Source organism: Bicyclus anynana, chromosome 14 (genome assembly GCF_947172395.1).
Source record: "Bicyclus anynana chromosome 14, ilBicAnyn1.1, whole genome shotgun sequence".
NCBI lineage: Eukaryota > Metazoa > Arthropoda > Insecta > Lepidoptera > Nymphalidae > Bicyclus > Bicyclus anynana.
Window position 1 is genome coordinate 4,429,186 of NC_069096.1, and position 21,992 is coordinate 4,451,177.

General features: G+C 34.6%; 1 protein-coding gene across 2 annotated transcripts in view; it reads left to right on the forward strand.

The window, feature by feature from the left end:
* Positions 1-21,992, forward strand: part of LOC112048203 (inositol hexakisphosphate kinase 1) — a 70,697-nt gene that overhangs the window by 15,035 nt on the left and 33,670 nt on the right. The window contains exon 1 of one of the 2 annotated variants that reach the window (XM_024085654.2): positions 17,289-17,631. The exons of the other annotated variant lie outside the window; for it this stretch is intronic. The gene's annotated coding sequence lies outside the window, so the exon portion shown is untranslated. Of the gene's footprint in view, positions 1-17,288; positions 17,632-21,992 lie in introns of those variants that run through there. 2 annotated transcript variants of the gene reach the window in all.

Below are 21,992 nucleotides of genomic sequence, written 5' to 3' on the forward strand. Positions count from 1 at the left end.
CTTTTTATCCCGAAAAAAACCATTGTTTCCCGAGATTTCCGAAAACTGATGATTTTGATGATATGAATGTTTGTTACTGAAACGAATTAGCTGAAATTTGGTACTGAGATATATTATAGCCTGGATTAACACATAGGCTACTTTTTATCCCGGAAAAATCCATGGTTCCCGAGGGATTTGTGAAAAACTAAATTCTGCTAGTGATCAAATATGGAAAGAATCGTCATGTCAGAGTCAGTCTCTTCGACTGCTATCTACAATGACGTGATGAAGATGGTGGGGAGTTAAATTGGAAGAGGTAGACGTTTATTCTAATTGTACCCTTGACTTGTTTCTAAGTTTCATACCGATTCGTTAAATAGCCTAGGCGGTACGATAACCGGACCAAACTGGTCAATTTAGAAAATAAAAAATCTTAAATTAACTTGAGAGATTCGATTCTCAAGATCAAGGACTTAATACCTAGAAGATGATCTTAAATTGATCCGAGCTGATAAAAAACACAAAATCTTTTCGTTATAAAATAAGACAGTTCCGATTTCTCCAGAGAGGTAAGTCATAGTGTTAATCATTATCAACCCATATTCGGCTCACTGCTGAGCTTGAGTCTCCTCTCAGAATAGGAGGGATTAGGCCAATAGTCCACCACGCTGGCCCAATGCGGATTGGCAGACTTCACACACGCAGAGAATTAAGAAAATACTCTGGTATGCAGGTTACCTCACGATGATTTTCCTTCACCGTTTGAGGCACGTGATATTTAATTTATTAAAATAGGTCATAGTGTTATCTGTAGAAAAAATGTTAGGAGCTGCCAGATATGCTGGTAATTGGGTGGTGTGAGGTGTTACACTTGCTTCTGCTTTAGTTTTGTATTCATGTAAAAGTCAGATCTGCATCTGACATCACAAATATCGTGGCTTTTTAGTGGTAAAAGAATTTTCAAAATCGGTCTGTTAGATTCAGAGATTACCCCTAGAAAACCACAAACTTTACCTCTTTATAATATTAGTCAATTTTTTTTTTTATTCTTTACAAGTTAGCCCTTGACTACAATCTCACCTGATGGTAAGTGATGATGCAGTCTAAGATGGAAGCGGGATAACTTGTTAGGAGGAGGATGAAAATCCACACCCCTTTTCGGTTTCTACACGACATCGTGCCGGAACGCTAAATCGCTTGGCGGTACGTCTTTGTCGGTAGGGTGGTAACTAGCCACGGCCGAAGCCTCCCACCAGCCAGACCTGGACAAATTAAGAAAATCTCAATCGGCCCAGCCTTGGATCGAACCCAGGATCTCCGTTTTGTAAATCCACCGCGCATACCACTGCGCCACGGAGGCCGTTTTATTTACTTATAAATGAGTACAAAAGGCGAATTTTAGCGAACATTATTCATTTTTATATACTTACTCAGATTTTGTGATAGAAAGATTACATCTCCGTGGGTGGACAAGCGGGAGGGTGCACTCCCCCTGTGCACCACCCCTCGGGAGTGCACCCTCCCTCGGCCGTGCACGATCGATTGCTCTCCGACCTCTGCAACAGATGAAGGTGAACGTGGACATCCTGTGGGCAATCTGTTTACATGTTTATTCATTGTCTATACCTTTTGCTCAGTCGGGACGGTTCGAACATTTAGTAATAGGAAGAATGTGTTTGTATTTCTAAAGCAAAGGGATTATTAAAGAAAGACAGTAAGTGTACATTAATTTCAACGATGTTCCACATAGTCAAATGGCCTAGTGGTGCATCACAAAGATACGATCTAATAATCCCGAGTTCGAGCCCGGGGGAAACAATGGAAAACTTTTTGTCTTTTTTTTTGTTTTTCTCAATTGGTTTCTTCAGCTATTACAAAATCAAAAATCTCTCTCCTTTACAAAAAATATGCATTATTATTTTTATAACATAATGGATACTATACTAAAAATACCGTAGCTAGTTTCTAGATGGCGCTATCACAGACGTTCCGAAAAAAATTAGAGTAGCCTATCTATTTCCAATAATACACTGTAATCTTTGATGTGGATCAGTGGACGCACTTGTATAGACGTCTGCCGTAAAACAGACCAATCTCCTTTCAAGTAAGCTTATGCTACGAATACCCCTTGTAAAAAGTCGGACATGTGTGTGAACGTTAATTGAGGCTTGTATTCTATAAGAACATTTTCATTTTGAACAGACTCAAATGTTCTGTTTGGTATAGAGTAGAAAGAATTCTTCTTTGTTTTGGTGCGGGGTCGCTATTCCAAAATCTAGGACCCCGAAAGTCCATTGGCTCTGCGATTTTTCACTTCAGTTTTGCGAATATTTGAGTGAGTGGTGGTGTTTCTGCGGAGCATAATTCGTTCCATCGCCCGCTGAGTGAATCTGCCTTTTTATAAGGTCTCAGGCCCCATTTTATGACCAAGTCAAGTCTCATGTGCTTGTACTTAGACTGACAACTTCATAACTCGTTAACTAATTAACTGTACTCGCATGGTGCAGCATTTTGCCTGGTTTTTGCGGCACAATGTTGAGCTGAGCTGCTACCTTTTTCAAAGTTGTGCAAAACATGACAGAGTGATTGTTGCTACTACTACTTGAGTTTTGGTTTTTAATTGCCCAGGTGGTTGAGGCATCAGATTACTACAACAGTGCTTTGTGCTTACTTAAGCATTATCGCACAATTTTCAAATAAACGTTTTTTCTTTCTTTCTTCAAATCGGAAACAAAAGCACATACCAAGCACAAAAAAAGGAAATTCTCGTTCTCAATCTCAATCAGAAAAGTCTCATAATAAAATGCAATCCATGCCATCGAAATCCGACTTTCTTTGGCGTATAATGGTAGGCCTCCACCGCTGCTGCTGCCAAAGCTGCAATAAGCATGGCGGTAGTATGGCCAATTGGTCAGGCCCCCCCTCTCTTTAGGAGAGGACCGGTGTATAGAGCTTAGACACACTATGCTGCCTAATGCTGGTTTAGGTCTTGTATATGCCTAATGCTGGTTTAGGTCTTATATATATATAAATGAAAAAATAAATAAACAAATTCCATATCCCAAACCGCGTCTCGAATTCAGTACCTCGTGGTCGTAAATCTCATAGGCTAACCGATGGACCAACAAGGCAGTTAAAATGTTTTTCAGATAGCATGGGTACAGTGACAGTCGTACAGGACTATTATCGTGAATCCCGGCAAACTTTCTAGAGTGAAATGAACTGTCACCCGCACCATCCTACATGAAGCAAACTGTAACAAGCAGTTCTACTAAATGAATTATTAGACGTATGATTCATTAAATTCGCAATGTATTTTTCATAAAGGGCACTATTTCCGTCATTATCGCTTGCCCGTTATAACATAAAGGCAGGCTGGCGCCCGTGCTTCGCTATTTATTGCTTTTCTTTGGAAATCTGCCAGCTGTTGGTGGACAGCGTATCGGACTGTGGCAGGCGTCCACAGATCCGCATCGTACGTATCTGACGCATCGCATCAAACGGATTTTACTAATCTTTGTATAGAAAGTCATACAAGGGCGTCCACTGTTTCGCATCGTACAGATAACATCGAAGATAAAATACCGTAAAATTAATCAATAGTTAAAAAAATAAAAATCTCCGACTGTCTAACCTGCTAAAAGTTTTTCTAATTTCAGGGTTTTTATATGACTATGATATACCATTTTGAAATTCTCTTGATGAGTCCTTGAATTTGATACCCATATTGCAATATTCGAAAAAGAATTGTATTAAACCTCTAGTCTACGTCTCACAGTTGTCGTGTTGGGTTTTTTAATTTCACCTATCTAAGATTGGATTATTAAGACAAATTTAACGATATCTTAATTGCGTAAATTCGTTCAGCAGTTTGCAAGATATGAGGTAATAAAGAACTTTACATACATAAATACATACAAGATACGCGCGAAAAACATAACCCTTCTTGCAGTCGAGTAAAAATCCGTTCGATGCGATGTGTCCAATACGTACGATGCGGATATGTGGACGCCTACCATTGAACGCCAAAGAAAGTCGGAGTTCGATGGCATGGATTGCATTTTATTATGAGAAAAATTGTGCTTTTTTTTGTGCTTGGTATTTATGAACTTTTGTTTTTTTGTTTGCATTCTGGTTTTGAACCTTTTACAGAATATGTACATTATAATTTTGCTTTTTTTAAAAGTGTCATATGTTACTTGATCTATTTCCATGATAGTGATCACAGGGTCTTTAAGTTTAATTGTCAATGTTCTTATGTTTACTCACTTTAGGCTAACACCACATTTATTTAATCCCATAGGGTGAAATAATCAAAAATGTTTGAATCATATACGCATTTCATATTTTTCGATTTCGACATTTCACATGTCATTTACGAATTTTTGAAGCCTCAATACCTCAGTGTTAAAGGGGTCGGACTCATCCCAGAGAGGTGGTAGTTCGATTCCCGCTCGCTGGATTATTGTCGTACCTACCCACTCCTAATACAGTATTTTCCGACTAAAGGGAGGGGAACGTGAATATTAGTAATATTTTAAAGATTTGGCATCATGTATATTTTGAATTTGTATATTTGAAATATATCAAAAATAATTTCAACAGTTTAGCCGTCAAATGGTAACAGATTCACAGATAGACCTACTTTATATTATTAGTAAAATGTAGGAACAAAATATCACGCGTGAACAGCTGGAGGGATTTTACTATTTTTTTTTGATGAGTTTGCTATTGTCAGGAGAATGACAAAATTTAAGGGGTGGGGGTAGGGGTAGTTAAAAGTTTACATCGAGTTTCACGCGGACGAAGTCATGGGCGTCCGTTAGTAAATATATAAAAGCTATCTTGTTGTGAAACTGAGCTATCTGTTTTGGATTAATAACTTTATTAATCCGTACGGGTTTCAACACAAGACAGCGTACAATTCGAAATTTCAATAATATTTGACAATATGTGCCGTTTGCTTTCAAACCGAGCTACTAAGAAAGAAATATTTATAATAATATAATATGTATAATATAATATGTATAAGGGAAATTGAAATATGAACAGTTCACGCCAGCCACTCACGGCAGTGTGCGCTGGACTCAACTACCTACAAAGCTGAATATATAACGCTTGCCACACATGTTCAAGCATACCGTCAACTCTGCAAGGCGCTTTGGGATGTGGGTAGTGAAACAATTATTTAACAAAAAAAATTTAACCGACTTCAAAATCACAAAAATAAAATAAAAAGCAAAAAATAACATCGTATGTGCTACCTTCTGATCACTTTGACGGCGGTGTCAAGCCAGTGACGTATTAATTAAAGCCGTTTCTGAAAGAACCACGATCTTTAAATCATCAACCAAAAGTTCATGATTTAATCGGCTTTAGTTAATGGATCAATGTGTTGGCACCGCCTTCAAAGTGATCAGAAGGTAGCACATACGATGTTATTTTTCACTTTTTAGTTTATTTTTGTGATTTTGAAGTCGGTTAAATTTTTTTGTTAAAAAGAAAATATATTATTAAAATTCTGTATCTATATATTTATATATTATGTGCATACGTTAGTTATGAAAGCGTAGTGTTGGTCGACCCCCCACTAGATGGACCGAGGACTTTGTAGTCCTCGGTCCATCTAGTGGGGGATTGCAGGAATCCGCTGGAAGCTAGATGCTGGCGACTCGAGACCATTTTGTTTGGAAGAGGTCTATATCAGTGGCAGTGCATGTCCATCGAATGATAATGATCAATACATATAAATAAAAGTGCTAATAGTTATTTACACGATACCAAAACATAAACGATTGTTTTAAATGTTTGTTTGTCTGTCTGATTGTCCTAATCTCTAGACAGAGGAGGTTACAGAGCATTTTATTATAGATTGATTTTTATCCCGAAAAATACATGGTTCCCGCGAGATTTGAGAACAACTGAATTTCAGGCGGACGAAGTCGCAGGCGCCCGCAAGTTTTAAATAAAATTATACTAATGTCATACTACGTTAGCGTAATTTGTTAGATTTAGAATATTATAAAGATAAGATAATCCCTTGCGGTTTATTTATAGCTCAGAGAGTTGTTTTGTTGTTATTCTCTAGAATTATACCTATTATGACACACTGTGACGCACTTGTTTTTATTACGAAAATCTTATCAATCAAATTATAGGATTAGTGGAGCAATAGTTGTAAATTGTTAGTTGGTACTGGATATAGTATGTTTACTTACCGAGAGATAAAGTGCTTGGGAATCTTTATTGTATGGGAAAGTTTTTAATAGACGCTGTGTTTTGATGCTGCTATTTGGGATTTGTGTGGTTTTAGCCAAAGATTTAACACTATTAGATATACAAAATCACCGCAAAAAGTGATCCGATATTTAGCTACTACACTGAGCGCACATGTACAATTTTGTGTTTATATTATATTTTTTATGTATATAGATTTTAAACTTCTCGAACACACAACTCGATATTGTAGACAATATTTAAGTATTTCGTCTACGTGAAATTTAGTTTTTCGCAAATCCCTCGGGAAGTATGGATTTTTCCGGGATTAAAAGTAGTCTAAATTCAGAGAAAAATTCTATTCCAAATTTCAGCCAAATCGATTCAGTAGTTGCGGCGTTAAAGAGTAACAAACATCCAAACAAACATCCGTACAAACTTTCGCGTTTATAATATTAGTAGGATTTTTTGTTTAAATAACTTTCGTTGTTTACTTTGCGGCTAAATGAAATTAAGACGATTAGACACTTTTATTCGCCTCAGTTTCGACGCGTCTATATATATGAAATCTTTGGTTTTAGCGTACAAGGCTCTGTCCTATCGTGGTTCAACTAATAACAGTAGCGCTATTTTGTAACAATGGTTAAAAGTCTCTATCTCTCTTTATCTACAGTACCTATCTATTGTTAGGCAGAGAGAAAAGCTATGCTGACGCACTTTGGTGGCGTCTAGGCGGTGGCGAATAACGTTTTATTTTCTGGAATAAAGAAATTTTTTCCGAAAAATATTTTCGTGTGTGCCACAAAAGATAAGTCGAAGGAATTTTCCAATCTTGAACGTTGCCAGACGTCCTAATAATAAAACGAGATTTATCGACGATACCTTGTACGATTCTGTTCCATAAATTCGAAAGACTTTTTTGTGGTCTATAATAAAAATATTTGTTTTTAAATAATAATAATACCTTAAATAACTTACCTAAGGCTGGGAACACATATTTGGCACTTGCCACAAACTCCAAAACTCTCCAAAATTGCTTAATAATAATAATAATAATAATAAAATCCTTTATTCAGCTAAAAAAAGAACAAATTAAAAAAAAAGCAAGAAAAAATTACAAACTAATGCTAACAGAGCTTACCTATTTAAATTACAAAGTTACTCTGTCTGTACATTAGTATAACAATTTAATAAAGAAATTCAGCTGAATGGGGCGCTGCCCCAGCTCGATACTACAGTTGAGAGCTGTAGTGCTGATTTTCAGCTTGATTTGGGAGAACATCGCCATCCAGGTGTTTGCCATTGCGTTAAAAGAGAACCATGAGACAGAAATCGAGCTTATGTCGGCAATATTATTTGGTTAAGTTATTTTAGTTTAATGTTTGGAATACATTCCAAACTGGAAAAAGAAGGGAATCTGGATCATAGACCAATTCTTATGTCACCTATGATTCGCAGATGACATTGCAGTATTTGCTAAATCGGCCTCAGAACTTGAACAGAAATGATAAAGTTGCCGAGTGTACAAAGCAATAAAGTAGGGCTACAAATTAACTTTACCAAAACAATAACAAATGACCAACCACCACAAAAAACACATTCTTATTATTAAGTTATTTTTATCACAAAAACAAGAAAATATGTGAAAGAAAACTATAAACAAGGCAAAAGAGATTGAAGACGTTTAAAATTCATCTTTACTTGACTAGTTTTTTTGCCTTAAAGGTACAAACGTGTGGACTCATCGCCTAAGCTTATAGTTACAGTCCATCGGCTCTCAAACAAAACATTTTATTCATACTGTTCAAATTTTGTGTGTTTATTATTACGAGTATGGCAACTCTGTGTATGTCGAACAATATTATGAATGTTGCGAACCATGCTGGTGCACCGTCGTCCTTCCACGTCATCTTTCAGACTTTGGTGCACTGTCTACTATCGGACGTACCGAAGTGTTGTCATGAATAAATATTTTATTCCTGGTCCCAAGATCCCATTACCGTAAAAAACTATTTTACAGGAATCTATTTTGTAACTTTAAAAAAAAATCGTATCAAAAGTAATGTATTTTTCGAGTAATTTCAAAATAGTAATACTTTTTAAACACATCAACTGACATGAAAAATTTTTGAAAGTTTAAAATATAGTGTTTTTTGGGATGTCACGTTATTGAAGCAAAGAGGCGAAATGCAAAACGAACAGGTAAGTAATTATTATAGATTTAATTATTGGTTCAGTTAATTAGTAATTAGTTGTAATAGGTTTTATGTTATCTTGTTACCTTCCAGCCGATGATTGGCGTCGCATTGTCTGATATGCGGAAAACGCTGCCCTACGAGAATACAAAGTAGGAGAGTTTATTGCGGCCGCTGACGTCATCGCTGCGTGACGACCTACGCACTATCCAAGGTCGAGGCCTCACCCTCCAATACTCTTGACATTAGAACGGACTTTTCAACCTTTCGTGATGGATATAATATTTTATTTATTTTGAAACTACCGACAAATCGGCTAATATTAAAATAAATAAATCTGTAATCAAAAACTGTTTTTTTTTTCATTTTCATGCTGTTTTCAGCAATAAATAGAGTGATTTATGAAGAAGGTATAGGTATACAGTTTGTTAAGGTTTAGTAAAAATGTGACGATAAAATTTTAAATTGTTGTTGATGAAAATTCAAACCGCCTATTAGGAGCTTTCACTGATAATTACCTAATTGCTTCAAAATATACCAACATGGTTAGTATATTTTTTGGTAGTTCGCATGCTGGGATTTCCTCTTTTATACTCGTAGATCTACATAAAAGCCCATGATGGCGTAACTGTATGGGGTGGATGGTTTTTCTTAAAATAATGGCTACGTCACGCTACGTCCAATAAAAGTTTACATTGATTCTTTCATGAACGCTTTCGCGGGCGTCTGCTATATTATCTATTTATGCATTGTCACCGATGATTCAAGCAAATGTCATGAATTTTTAAATTGCGTAGATTTAAGGTTTGAGTCAACCTAACTGACATCATTATTTTGTCAGCCCATGTGAATGGCTGCCTACAGGGTCAGGCTTCCTCCACAGGGGAACTGGAGCTCGGACTTACACGGTCACACATATTAACTGTAGTGGTAAATTAAGTTAATAAGCTTCTGAAATTTTCAAGCTTTTCAAATTTTCAAATTTTTAGCTAGCGTATTCACTAATTTGATATCTATTAACAATCTATTAAGATATCATCGAATTAATTGCCACCGCATTTTTCGTATTCTGTAAATCCCATTGTTATCAAAAATCACAATCTCAACTGGGAAATGTCATCTACCTAATCTGTGATATCTATGAAGGGTTGTCAATAGGCTCCGGATGACATTTTTTACCTGTAATCTCAATTTTGATCAGTTAAATTAATAACATTAAATAAATAGTGAATACGAAATCACCTGACTTAAGAATTACTAGCAATAGCTAGTTGGTAAAATCCGTATTATGTCCACTAACATACATAAAAACTAGTGAATTGGCCTGCAGGTCAATAACTACACTTTTTTTCGACGACGACTTTCTTTCATAACATATCTAATGCTAAGTGAAGATACAGTTTAAGATGGTAAACCAATACCTACTGGGAAAACTCTCACTGGTTTTTATGATAACTGGCCTACCATTAAACTAGACCTGAGTCGATTTTCAAAATTATTGTAGTGGGAATCGAACCCATTACAGGAGTTCTAACAATACATAACAATTCTGCGTACTGTTTATCAGCGCAGAAGATCGACTGTTTGACAGTATTATAACAATTTCGATAAATGACGCAAACTATATTACAATTTTTCACGCATCACGCTCAAATGTGTAATGGTATTTTCCTCTGACACAACGGGTCGCCATACACGTACTCCAAAGCAACATTTCATCCGGAAAATATATTCAGTTTGGATTTCAAGCTTTCCTTAGTCACTGATTACGCAATGCGGCACTTGGGAAGTATGTCCCTGAAACTTATTTACATATTCTACGTTTTCTGTGAAAAGAAAATATATCCACATTTTATCAGGCTCTTCGAAGAATTTATAAAGAAAACGAGTAGGCGTTTGAAAAGGTTTATCTTTTCTAGTGATTATTATGCACCGTTTGCGTAGGACGCTTTGAACGATAGAATTAACTTTACTTCTCCTAATGGTCTATACTCTATTGAGTATTGACGTGTTTTATGTCACAATTGAAGGGAATCCGATTCACGCTATTGTGTGTTATTAGTTTGGCCTCGAAGCTGCCGAGAGAGTAGCGTTACGCAATGCGGCACTTAAGAAACGCCCCTGTAACTTGATGCTACTTTATTACTTGTTCTTGGGTGAAAAACGATTTGTTAGCACTTTTCAATAAAGCTTTTTCTTATATAATTCTTGTCATGGAAAATCTTTTCTTATTTGAGCTAGAAACATTCCAAATAAAAGTTTCATGGCAATGGGAAACATTCCGTTTGCTAACTAATTGCAAAGCTCGACTTTTGTACGAGTATATATCTGTTGTCCTTTCAAAAACTACATCTTGCAAATAGATATTATGTACAATATCGTACATAAATCGTAGTAAATAAAATTCTCGTTTTTAAGTCGTTAAAGAAAAAAAAACAAAAAGTGTAGACGTACTTACGGTAAATCTCCTTTTAGAAGTCTTTTGAAAAGAGGTCGTTTTCGAAATTTAAAAGCTTAGGCTTATGAAAAGGCTTGACCCCGTCGTCGTATGACGCTTAAAGGGTAAATCGTGGGTGTAAGCCCCTCTCTGGGTATCGTTTTAACTTGTGTTTTGACGTGGGCGGTTGCTGCATTTCAAAACTTTCATTCCCTCATAAATTTTCCACCAGCCGGGTATGTTTGTGCAGATTAAAAGGATCTCTGTGTAGCCTCGCAAACATTTATATTAACGTGCGGTTCATAATTAAACGTTTTGTTTAATGTTATCTCATGAGTCGTCGTGAAATATTACTTATCAAAAGTTATATAGATGTTTAAAGATTCTCGTTAACCTAATATTTGGTTCGAATAACGACATACACTCCGAATCGAGAACCTCTTTTTGGGAGGTCGATTAAAAATTTGACCTTAATATTATAACAGCTTGTGGCTACTTGGCACACATTCCTGTTACCACAATGTCTGAATATTTTGTAATGAAGCTTTATCCGACACCTTTTGTATGTACTCCGACAAGAATACTATCGCCGGCTTGGATCGGTCTTCCCAAAATGTAAGTAAAGAGGGGAATCGACAAACGATATAGTCTCAATAGCTCAAGAGGTCATAGTTCGATCCCTCCGTCGAACAATTGTTATACTCACTCCTAACACAGTCTGGAGCAAGGGGATTTTTTATCATATTTGAAAAATATGAAAATAGACAATAGACAGCCTGATGAATTTAATTCGAAAGTAACACTATAAGAAACGACACAACATAGTACAGACCTCAGCAAGTCACTATACGTTTTGCCACTAATGTATCGGTCTGTGTATTTAATCTATATTGAAGTGAACTTAAGGACATTTTATTAAAACCTATATCCCTATGTCCTCTTTAAGAACATTAAAATCAAAAAGCCTGGCTACCACATGCTTCTCAGTTCATGATGTTTATCACTCAAGTCTCCGACGTGCCTAAAGAAGTTTTTAGTTTAAAAGTAGATTGATGCCTGAACATTTTCAGTGTCCTTGGAAATTCAAATTTTTCAAATTTATCAAAATTCAAATAGAGTTGCTAAAAGCTAGGCTATAAATATTTCAGCGATCAATCTCGCGCTCTCTCCGTCTACTTGCTTTATGTACTTCGACCCTCTTCTGAACAGAGACGTGGAAAACTGGGAGTATGCTTTAAATTTTGTAGAGGTTACTTAGAACTGCTTTCCTTCCCCTCACTAAAGTGTGCCGCCGCGCTCGTTGCATAAAAGCCTTTAAATGTTTCAGAACCTTTCTTATGTAACGAATAGCGAAATCCCGCGACTTTGTTCGCGCGGAAACTCTTGATTGACTTGATTACAATTTGCACTTATAATAGTCGTAGCGTGATTTTATATGCTTCCTCTTCTCCTCGATTAAAAATTTCTTTTAATCTCGAATCAGTATTTCCTGAGATAAGCTAGTTTAACCAAACAAACACACTCTTCAGCTTTATCTTTATTTTTATCTATAGCTATATATTCCTCATGTATAAAATATACCCCCAATTTTCCCGCAAATGTAGCTGTACGCCGAATTTTGCTATCGATGGGTAAGATGATATAATATTATTATTGGTTAAATCTATTTTCATTAACGATTTCATTTCCGTGATTGATATTTATCGTATTTGGCTGGCATCTTAAGAGGATATCGTCAATATTTATTATTTGGTAGGTAATCGTATTTCTATCATTATTGTTATCTCTTTAAACTAACCTTCAGTTATTTCGGACACATTCCTACACACCTGCACGTGGAAAGTATCGTTAATATTACGTATGCAATACACACGCATACGTAATGTATATCTTTACATTTTCTTCTTTATGTTCTTATAGACTTGAATTTGCATACTCTAACTCCACTGCTTCCAGATAGTGCAAGCCACCAAGATCATTTGTATTTCATAGAAGTTATTTTTTGTATTTAATGAATTTCCACATACTAATTCAAGGTAAAACTGTAATTAATTTTTAGAATCATAGTAGGCAGTCCTAGCGTCATGCTGCAGCCATGATGTCTGTTAAATTCATCGTTTCGTAAAATTTCGGAACATTACTTACTATGAGCAAATAGTTTGGTGGTATCTTGCTGGTAGGATCTTGGTCAAAGTCTACCATCAGATCGTAGGTAATGTTATAAAGTGTAGTTTTGTTAATTTATAACTTACCTGAAAATCGAACCTCAAACCGCGCGATATAACGCGACGCATACGCAACTACGATAGCGATTTCGAAAATTCAAGGTATTATGATAATAAATTATTAATATTTGTTATTGTTCAGTAAAAAAATAAAACACTTCACATTTATCACAATTCGTAAGTACTTAATGGATGTTAAAATTTTATCCTCTTTACAATACCTACAAAACCCTCAGTAGCAAAGTGATCAAGATTAAAATTAATGAGAGTATAATGTTTATATTGACTTATGACTTACTTTTAAACGTACAAACTAACATTGTAAGAGCTTTTTTGAATGTACATAGGTGGAGACCGTAGTGTAAGGTATTGCAGGTCTATGAAATACTAAGGGATATCCATTACTTCATCTAAACCTTAATAGCCACTTAATACTGAGTACATACAGCTTGGAAGTCTTTTATTAAATTCGAAGATTAGTGGGAACAGGTGACACTCAAATTTAAATAATAATATTGATTTTTGTATTGTTATTTAGGGTTTTTACGCTAGTTACGGATAACATAATAAAAGAAATAAATAAAACAGAACGAAAATAACGATGTCAATAGAAGCTACGAGTATGTACTTATTGATAATGGAAATATCAATACTGGTTCGATGATCTGTTGAGAGTCTAAATAGACCTGTATCAAAAATAACACAATGGAATATTTTGGTCGAGAAAAAAACACATAATTTTTAAGATTTTCTTAAATGCCTATAAATATCTAGCCTAGATTTGCATTTGATGTCAGTGGGCAAAACAACGATAAATTATTTAGATAGATTGTCCACAAATATTTTTGATGGCGCCATTTTTATGTCAAGTGCTAACACATAATAATAATCCAGAGACACATTCCAGGTCGTAATAAAAAAGGTACTAAATAAAACTGTTCAACACATATGTATATCATTAATGTGCCTTTATTTTTTTATAATTTGGGCAAAATATATATAGACCTTTAACTGAAATGAATTGGCCTGTTTATTAAAATTAGTGGAGCTATTGTTACGGTGTTTTTATAACTCGACTATGTGTGTTTTGAATTATCTCTCTGTTTAACATTATAGAGAGAAATAGAGACGAATTGTAAACTCACTATGTCGAGTTATAAAAACATCCTAACATAGTAGCAATAAACAATTCTTCCAATAAATAAAAAAAATAGACATAGTTTAAAATATATACTTTGCGATAAATATACCTCAATTTTGGTTACAGACTGATGTTATTTATTATGTCAAATTACATATTATAATCACGAGTATAGCATATTGTCCTTGTTACTAGAATGAGAGCAGATACGAGTAACTGGAAGTCCCAGTGTGCATACTTTAATTAGCACCAGGGCGAACTTTATGGCTGACTGCCAAAATTATACGAAGGAATTCACTAACAACTAAAGATTTGTCATCTCCTGTGTTTCGTTATTGCTGGCCTATAAACAAGTGCCGACGTTACAGAAACGTGACCAATATTCCTTTCATTGTGTAATATAATGTCAATAGCTTTTCGTGTGAAAGCTGAACATAAAGAATAAAGATATCATACCGCACCACGCGATCCTCCTGTAAAACTATCAGCATGATACTCATATTTTTAGTATTTATTTTTTTGCAATTCTTTTACGAATATCAAGTCGTGTTTTCTCGGTTAGGCATCTTTAACAACCGATTGACGTCAAATGAACGAGAGCACGGTCTCCAATTATATTTTGTTTAAATCTGTAAAATTTTACACCAAAACTGGATGTTTATAAACAGCTTGTAACTTATCTAATAGTTTAAAAAAAATGTTCCTAAAAGATGTCTTATTATTCAAAATCTATATCGCCATAATCTGTATTATGGTATTATAAATATTAAAATATCAAAGTCTTAATATCAATAGATAAGCAGAGCTTTGCGTGGCACGCGTTTCCATATCTAGATTTTCACCGATAACATAAGGCTAATTTATGATTTTGGTTTTGCGTGGTTTAGCATTATCGTCATGTTAGCGTTGTTATAGTGAAGTTCTAGAATGTAATACAAAACAATAAACATTTCTAGAAATTTGTTATTTCATTTACAATACCATTGTTTATTAATACTGCTTCTAATCTGTTTTGCCTTATGTTTTAATGGATTACTCACGTTACGTTACTTTACTTGTCATGTTATCTTGGACAGCTTTTGTCTGCCATGCTGAGTCCTTTTCTTGTCATAACAAGGTGAATATGATATGATATTAATCGTAATGACACTTAACACGTTAAGTGGTTAAACATGGTTGAACTGTTCTACGTCAATGACAAATAATATTGTTGATATCAAATCAAAACTTAATTTATTATTATTATATGTCTACATGGTTTAAAATCATGAAGCTCTGGCCATTATGACACTCGATTAAGTACAAGCTTTTGAAAAGTTAAATTTCACTGTTGTGACTCTACTACCCAAAGAACGATAAAGACTCGTCAAGAAAGTTAGCAATTACATAAATTACATCTTTTTAACGAAGTGCTCGTTCGAGTGTAATCTATTCTTTGAACTTTCTCATCACAACGGTCCTCGAGGATGACTTACATCGAATTTTGTTAGGTTTGTTGTTCATTTTCAATTTCATTTGAACGAAACAAAGTTTGTTTGAATTCCGCGATTGTTTGGCCATCAATCGATATTATAGCGAACGTTGATTGCCGTATTATCGTTGTTATTTGCAATTGGGCACAAAGAGTTGTACAGGTTTTATCTTATCGATGTATCTGTGTAGTGCACAGTGCTTAGTGCGATGGTATGGTGTAGATTTAAACGATGTTGCTCTCGAGTGCGCGCCGCACGTCTCTGCAAACGATACCGAATGCTGAGATCGAATTTGCGATCGAAACCAGACAAAATGATCTAGCTCAGGTACGATTTCGTCAAATGTGTTACATTCAGTTTTGTTTTATTCTGTTTGTACTGTTGTTTCAATAATCCCTTCTGTTAAATATAAATAATTTGTCACCTAAAATAAATTGTTACCGTTCAAGAAAACTATCTTAGCCAACATTGGAATATTGTTTTCTTTATTTACCTTAATTCTAAATATAGATATCATGTCATATTTTGTTATAGATTTCTGATTAGGACTAAAAGATAATGAATCAAAATTAAAACCGATTGTAACTAATTTTTAAAATGAATGGCGATACGAAAGATAATCACTAAGGATCAATTTTTATATCGTATATTTACTTTGACATTGGTGTGTCATTGCCTTTTTTTATAAATTCACCGAGAGTGATTGTAATGTTTTATACATTAAGTATTTTTAATGTTTTCATCACTTTAACACCTGCACATGGGCTTAAACAGCGTGTTATTTTGTATTTTGATTAATTAAAAATATATTTACTGGATCACATTTTCAGAATCTAACACTAATCGTCTAGTTCAGGCATAATTTTAATGTCTTACAAAGTTGTTTACAAATTATGCAAAGTTCAACGATTATTATTATAAAATCGAATTCGTGCGTTTTAATTAGCATATATTAATGGTTTGCTAAGTGATAAAGTTTAAGACAATTGACTGATAAAGAACTTGGAAGAAAATTCAATTATACATACTATATTCAATTATACAATTAACACATTCTAGCTATATTTGTTGAAGAACAAAGAATATCATATTTAGTGGGACATACAATGGGCATTGTTGTGGCGAAGAATAAACACTCTGAATCAGTGTTTCTATACCGAATAACTAAATTACATGATTGGTGTTCCGAACAGTAAATTGTTAGTATCGTACGATTTTTTGGCCTTGTTTTCTGCCCTTGTCCAAGAACTGGTTGATCAAGCGTTAAACTGAAAGTCCATTTGGGGTCACAGGGTTCATTCAAGTTGTTCACAAAAGTGAACAGGTATCTCGATCCTAGGATTTCAAAAATGATGACCCTTTTCTTTTGTACTCATTTTAATTTTTGTTTCCTGTAAATCTAAATAGCTTTTGTACAGAATAGCTGATCGAGTGTTTGTTAGATAATTTTTGGGGTCATAAAGTTCATTCACGGGAGCGAACAGGTACCTCGGACCAGGGAGTGCTACGAGGGCGAGAAAATGATGGCTGTCGCTTTGCCCCGGCGAGCGTATTCCTCGTCTATGTGTGTGTTTTCATGGACACTGGCACACAGGCGCAATGAACATTGATTCGTGGTTCGCGACTCGTCTCAGTCACTAGTGCGCAACGCAGCGAGGTACAAGTGTTTAACGCTGCGTATCACTTTTATTTTGAGTTCTTTTTTTATGCAAATATTGGTTTAAAAAGAGAAACCAGTTCTCAATTGCTTATGTATTTAGTTGTGAATTCGATTTAGCAGCCATTGTTGAGTGATTTTTCAAGTCTCTACTGTGTCTGGTTCCGTCTGTTGATTCCTGTGTTGAGTAACTAACTGTCTGTTAGTTGCTGTGCTTGTGCTTTTGATAGAAACTGAGAATTTCATCGCGAACGTGTTCTACTTTAGGATTTCACCACGAGCGGACTCAAGGAAGTTTATAGTCAAGTAAGTTGTGACGTCATGAAAGGAATTTGGTATAATGGTATACCTAAGTCTATTCGTTTATATGAATTTTATTTCCATTTCCTTTTGACAATGCTAGTAATTGTTAAGATCTTTTATAATAAATTATAAATGTGAACAAGACGTAATTTAATTGTTCTTAACTTTTTCGTAATTATTGTAATGTTGGCAATATAGATACTGTTATGTTTCTGTATTCAATAGATCCTCGGCAGTTTCGCTAAATTACCATGGTTCTCGCTCGGCTGGTTCGCTCTTATCTCCATCATTTTTTCATTTAAATTTAAATTACAATTACCTACATTAATTATGCACTAGCGTTTACAGCGTTATCAACTGTTGTGTTAATTAATATTTCTATATAATTTATTCCATTAATTATATCGGAATTTTGAACTATAACATTAATAATTTACTAACTATATTTATTATTCATTAGAAATATGATACATTTTTTTAAATCATATTCTGTATTGATTAATGTTACTCAACTAAAGTAACCTGTTTGTTCATTAGTAATCTAAAACCCGAATGATTGTATATTTGTCACTCAGTTAAGTAGTGAGTAGTAATAGTATTCTACTGAACGGATTTTAATGAAATTTGGCGCACATTTTGGTAGTTTATTAAAACCAGTAATAAGGATACTATTCTTTATCTCCAAAAACTAATGTAAAGAAGTCGCGGGTATCAGCTAGTTAAAGATAACAGTCATTATAGTTATAATTTTACTGTAGTTGTGTAAAAAATTATCTTTTTAAAGTTTGTTATTGAACGCAAAATAAACAAAACAAATTCTAACGTAGTAAAATGGTAATGAAGAAACAATGTTTGTCATGGTAAGTTTACCAAGTACGTCATCGCAGTTAATTAAAAATTTATTCAATAATAATAAAACTTTTATATAATTAACAAAAGGTACTTTTAATTTAGTTTGATTATTACATTATTCTTGCATGATTTGTTATGATTAAGTAACATTACATTAACTCAAGGTTACAATTTGCGTAAAAACTGTTTACTCATCTTATTGTGTCACTTCAATGTTGCTTGTTAACTCTTCAATTCTCTCTACAGCTACCGACCTTGAAGTCTTTGACATTGTGACAAATACCTTGTTGGACATTACGATAATAGAAAGCGTTGTCAAATAAATTTAAAGAATACTTAGATCCGGATGTTCGATATTGTTCAACTCTAAATTATTGTTTGTACCAATTGACTATGTTTCCGGATAAGAAATTTTGTACTTACTACGAAATTCGGTTATATGAACTGATGTTATGCAGCGTTGGAAGTCAGTTTCCTTGTGATAACCCTGATATTTGAGCGGAAGCTGTTTAGACTTTTAATATTTGATACCTGTTTTTTGCCTGTTGTGTCGATAATTGAGACAAGTTCGTTGGCATAGTCCATGTATTCGTAAATAATTAAAGTTTCCTTATCCCAGTATTACCATTTGTTTTTATTGTAAAGTTTTTTCGGGCTAGATTATTGTGCCTAAATAAAAGTTTGGCTGCAATGTACGTTTTTTTAAGTATTAGATGTTTGTTGATTTTCGTGACCCAATCTACTAGACGTCGAAGGTGTATTGAGTTAATAAATATTTATAAGTCACTGCGCGCGGTCTGTGATGATCTTTGAGTAGGTACAGGTTTTTTATACGTTCAAGGGCGTAGCTACCGGTATTTGTTAGTATTTTCAATTCTAAGAATTGGTATCGTCCGACGTTTGTCTGGTCTTTGAGGGAATTTCTTCTTATCAACGGGCTTATAAGTAAATGTGAAGACTTATTTTAAGATTAATGATTGCCATATTCTAAATTTTGGAACCTTTAATTTCAGTTTTAGTTCTAGAGACAGATATTCAAATGTGTAATTGGAGGGTTCCTAACCTCTTTTATCTTCAACCCCAAAGCTGATGACTGATCGATTTGTTAAGTTTCTGATTAAGTCTATTTTTATGATTAATTAAAAAACTATTAAAAAAGGCAATTAAATAGGTTGGGAATTTTAAAATGTATATTCTTTGTGGACAGTTGTTTAGTGGTGGAAATACTCTGAGTCGCAAATAGTGAAAGTGGCAATGCGGGCCGCGACCCGCGATGCCACAAAACATTGCCTTGTGTCGCAAGACGACGTCCGAGAAGAGTTGTAGAAAGCCCGTGGAATATTCCGTTATGAACGCAGCGTTGCGTTTGTCCGTTGTGATTCTATGGAATAATATGCAAGAGAATTGCCTGATAACGTGCTTAGGTATGATATAACGAGTTAAGCAAATCCATAAGCGAAGATATGTTTATTTAATTAAGTCTGAACGTATTCACATGTTATTGTGTCATATCTCTAATATTGCAGATTCGAAGTCTTGACAAGTTTCATCTTTATTGAAACAAAAAAATTTAAATGTTCATACAAAAAATCTGTGCATCTATTACATACCTTTTATACGTTTATTTTTACTTATAATTTATGAAATTGGCATAATTACTCTTCTTCTTAAAGTAGGTAGCGATGAAACGTGCCATAGAACGTCACATAAATTAGTTCAGGTTTAGTATTTTTTATGGGGATAATTAACGCTGGCACACATTCAGAATTTGACACGTGTTAACGACACGTGATAAAGGCTGCTTTTAGAGAAACTGCTTTCCAATTTACAAAATCTTAAGAAGTTAGAAGTACTTAAATCTATCAATATCAATCGAATGCTTTCAAGAACTCTACGATTACTTGATATCACGGGAAGTACCCGTAATTTAAGTCAAGAATACATTAACGGTTAGGTATCTAATTATTAATCTAAATATCTATTCATTGTCTAGTACTAGTCTAAGTAGGTATCGTGTATTACTCCGTATAGATAATAATATAAATAAATGATTTAATCTCTTAATTCTTACCCAGAATTATTGACGTGACAACGTCTCATAATTCGATGAAGCCAGATGTCAACTCAAATTCAAAGTTTCAAAGATGACGTCATGCGTCGTGCCCTCGCTCCAGGGTTGCTAACTTTTTTACAAGAAATAAAGTATATCTCGCTCTTTCTTTTGAAAAGTGCAACCATTCCATCAGTATTTTCTGACGTAGTCACGTTCAACTATCGTCAGTAAACCGACATTACAGACAACCGATTTTTTTATTAGTTCTTTTATTATTATCATGGTCTTTTTGACTTTACTAGTTGCTCTTAACCGCAGGATTCTTTACAAGTAACTTCAATGTTTATTCATTTTTTGCGGTTTCTGTACCACATTTCCAATACTATGAGTTACATGTGTTCACAATATGACGCCACGAGTTATAATCTTGCATTGTTTACAAACAGTAGTAAAGCTAAGGCGATGAGCTGTCTCATACTGTTTATGTAAACCTGAAGCGCCTATAGAAGGAGAGCCTGTGATAGACAGAACTTCTTCATTTAATTTTATAAAAGCTAAAAATTCGTCAACTCATGCTCATGCTAGGTAAGTAGGAAAGACAATTATAGATTTTGGGTTGTGGTGGTTTTGAGATGCTACCTCTCAGTAGTTTTCCGAGGTCCAGACCCTCAACCCCCTCCAAGTATGATTTATATTTTCCTACACATAATTTGAGAAATCATGTCCTCAATCGTCAGCCAAAAAGCTTTGTGGCTTCGAAAAAATATTATCAATGATCAAACTTTAAGGATCTCTTACGAAGAACGTTTCATGAACAAAAGTGTCTCGCGACTGGGGAAATGATTCATTGTTCCTTATAAAAATTCTGGATAATTGAAGACCCCAACTACCTCCAAACCGCCACCTGCCTGATACCTAAAACAATCAAGGTCCAATCTCTACAAATTCTTACCATACTTACCAATGGCCGGAGCATCAATGACAAGCTCTCAGCTCTTATAAAATTAGATCTGGCAATCACAGGCTTTTAGTTACTAGTACTAGTTACTTGGTTAGTTGATATTTTATCCATTACTCCAATTCGAGGTCGAACGTGCTAATCAAGAGGTTTGACTAGTTGCTATGCACAAAATTAGATCATGTGGGTGTTAGGATTAAGAACTACGTCGATCGTATATTAATGAACAACCCACCTGCGTATTATGCAAACGTTATTTGTTAATAGCTTCATTAGTTTCATTGACTACAGTTTTAGCAGTTCAAGCTCAAGGTGAAATGCGTTCTTTATTTCATTTAGTGTAGGCGGTACGGATTTGTTTTAATGTTCTTTTTTTGTGTTAATTTAAATATAATGTTTATATAAACGCCGTTTGTTGACTGATAAAATGTTTGCTTTTCGTTTTATGTATAGAAATATTCTCAATTGCTATACCTATTAAACAAAGATCTTGTGGTCGAT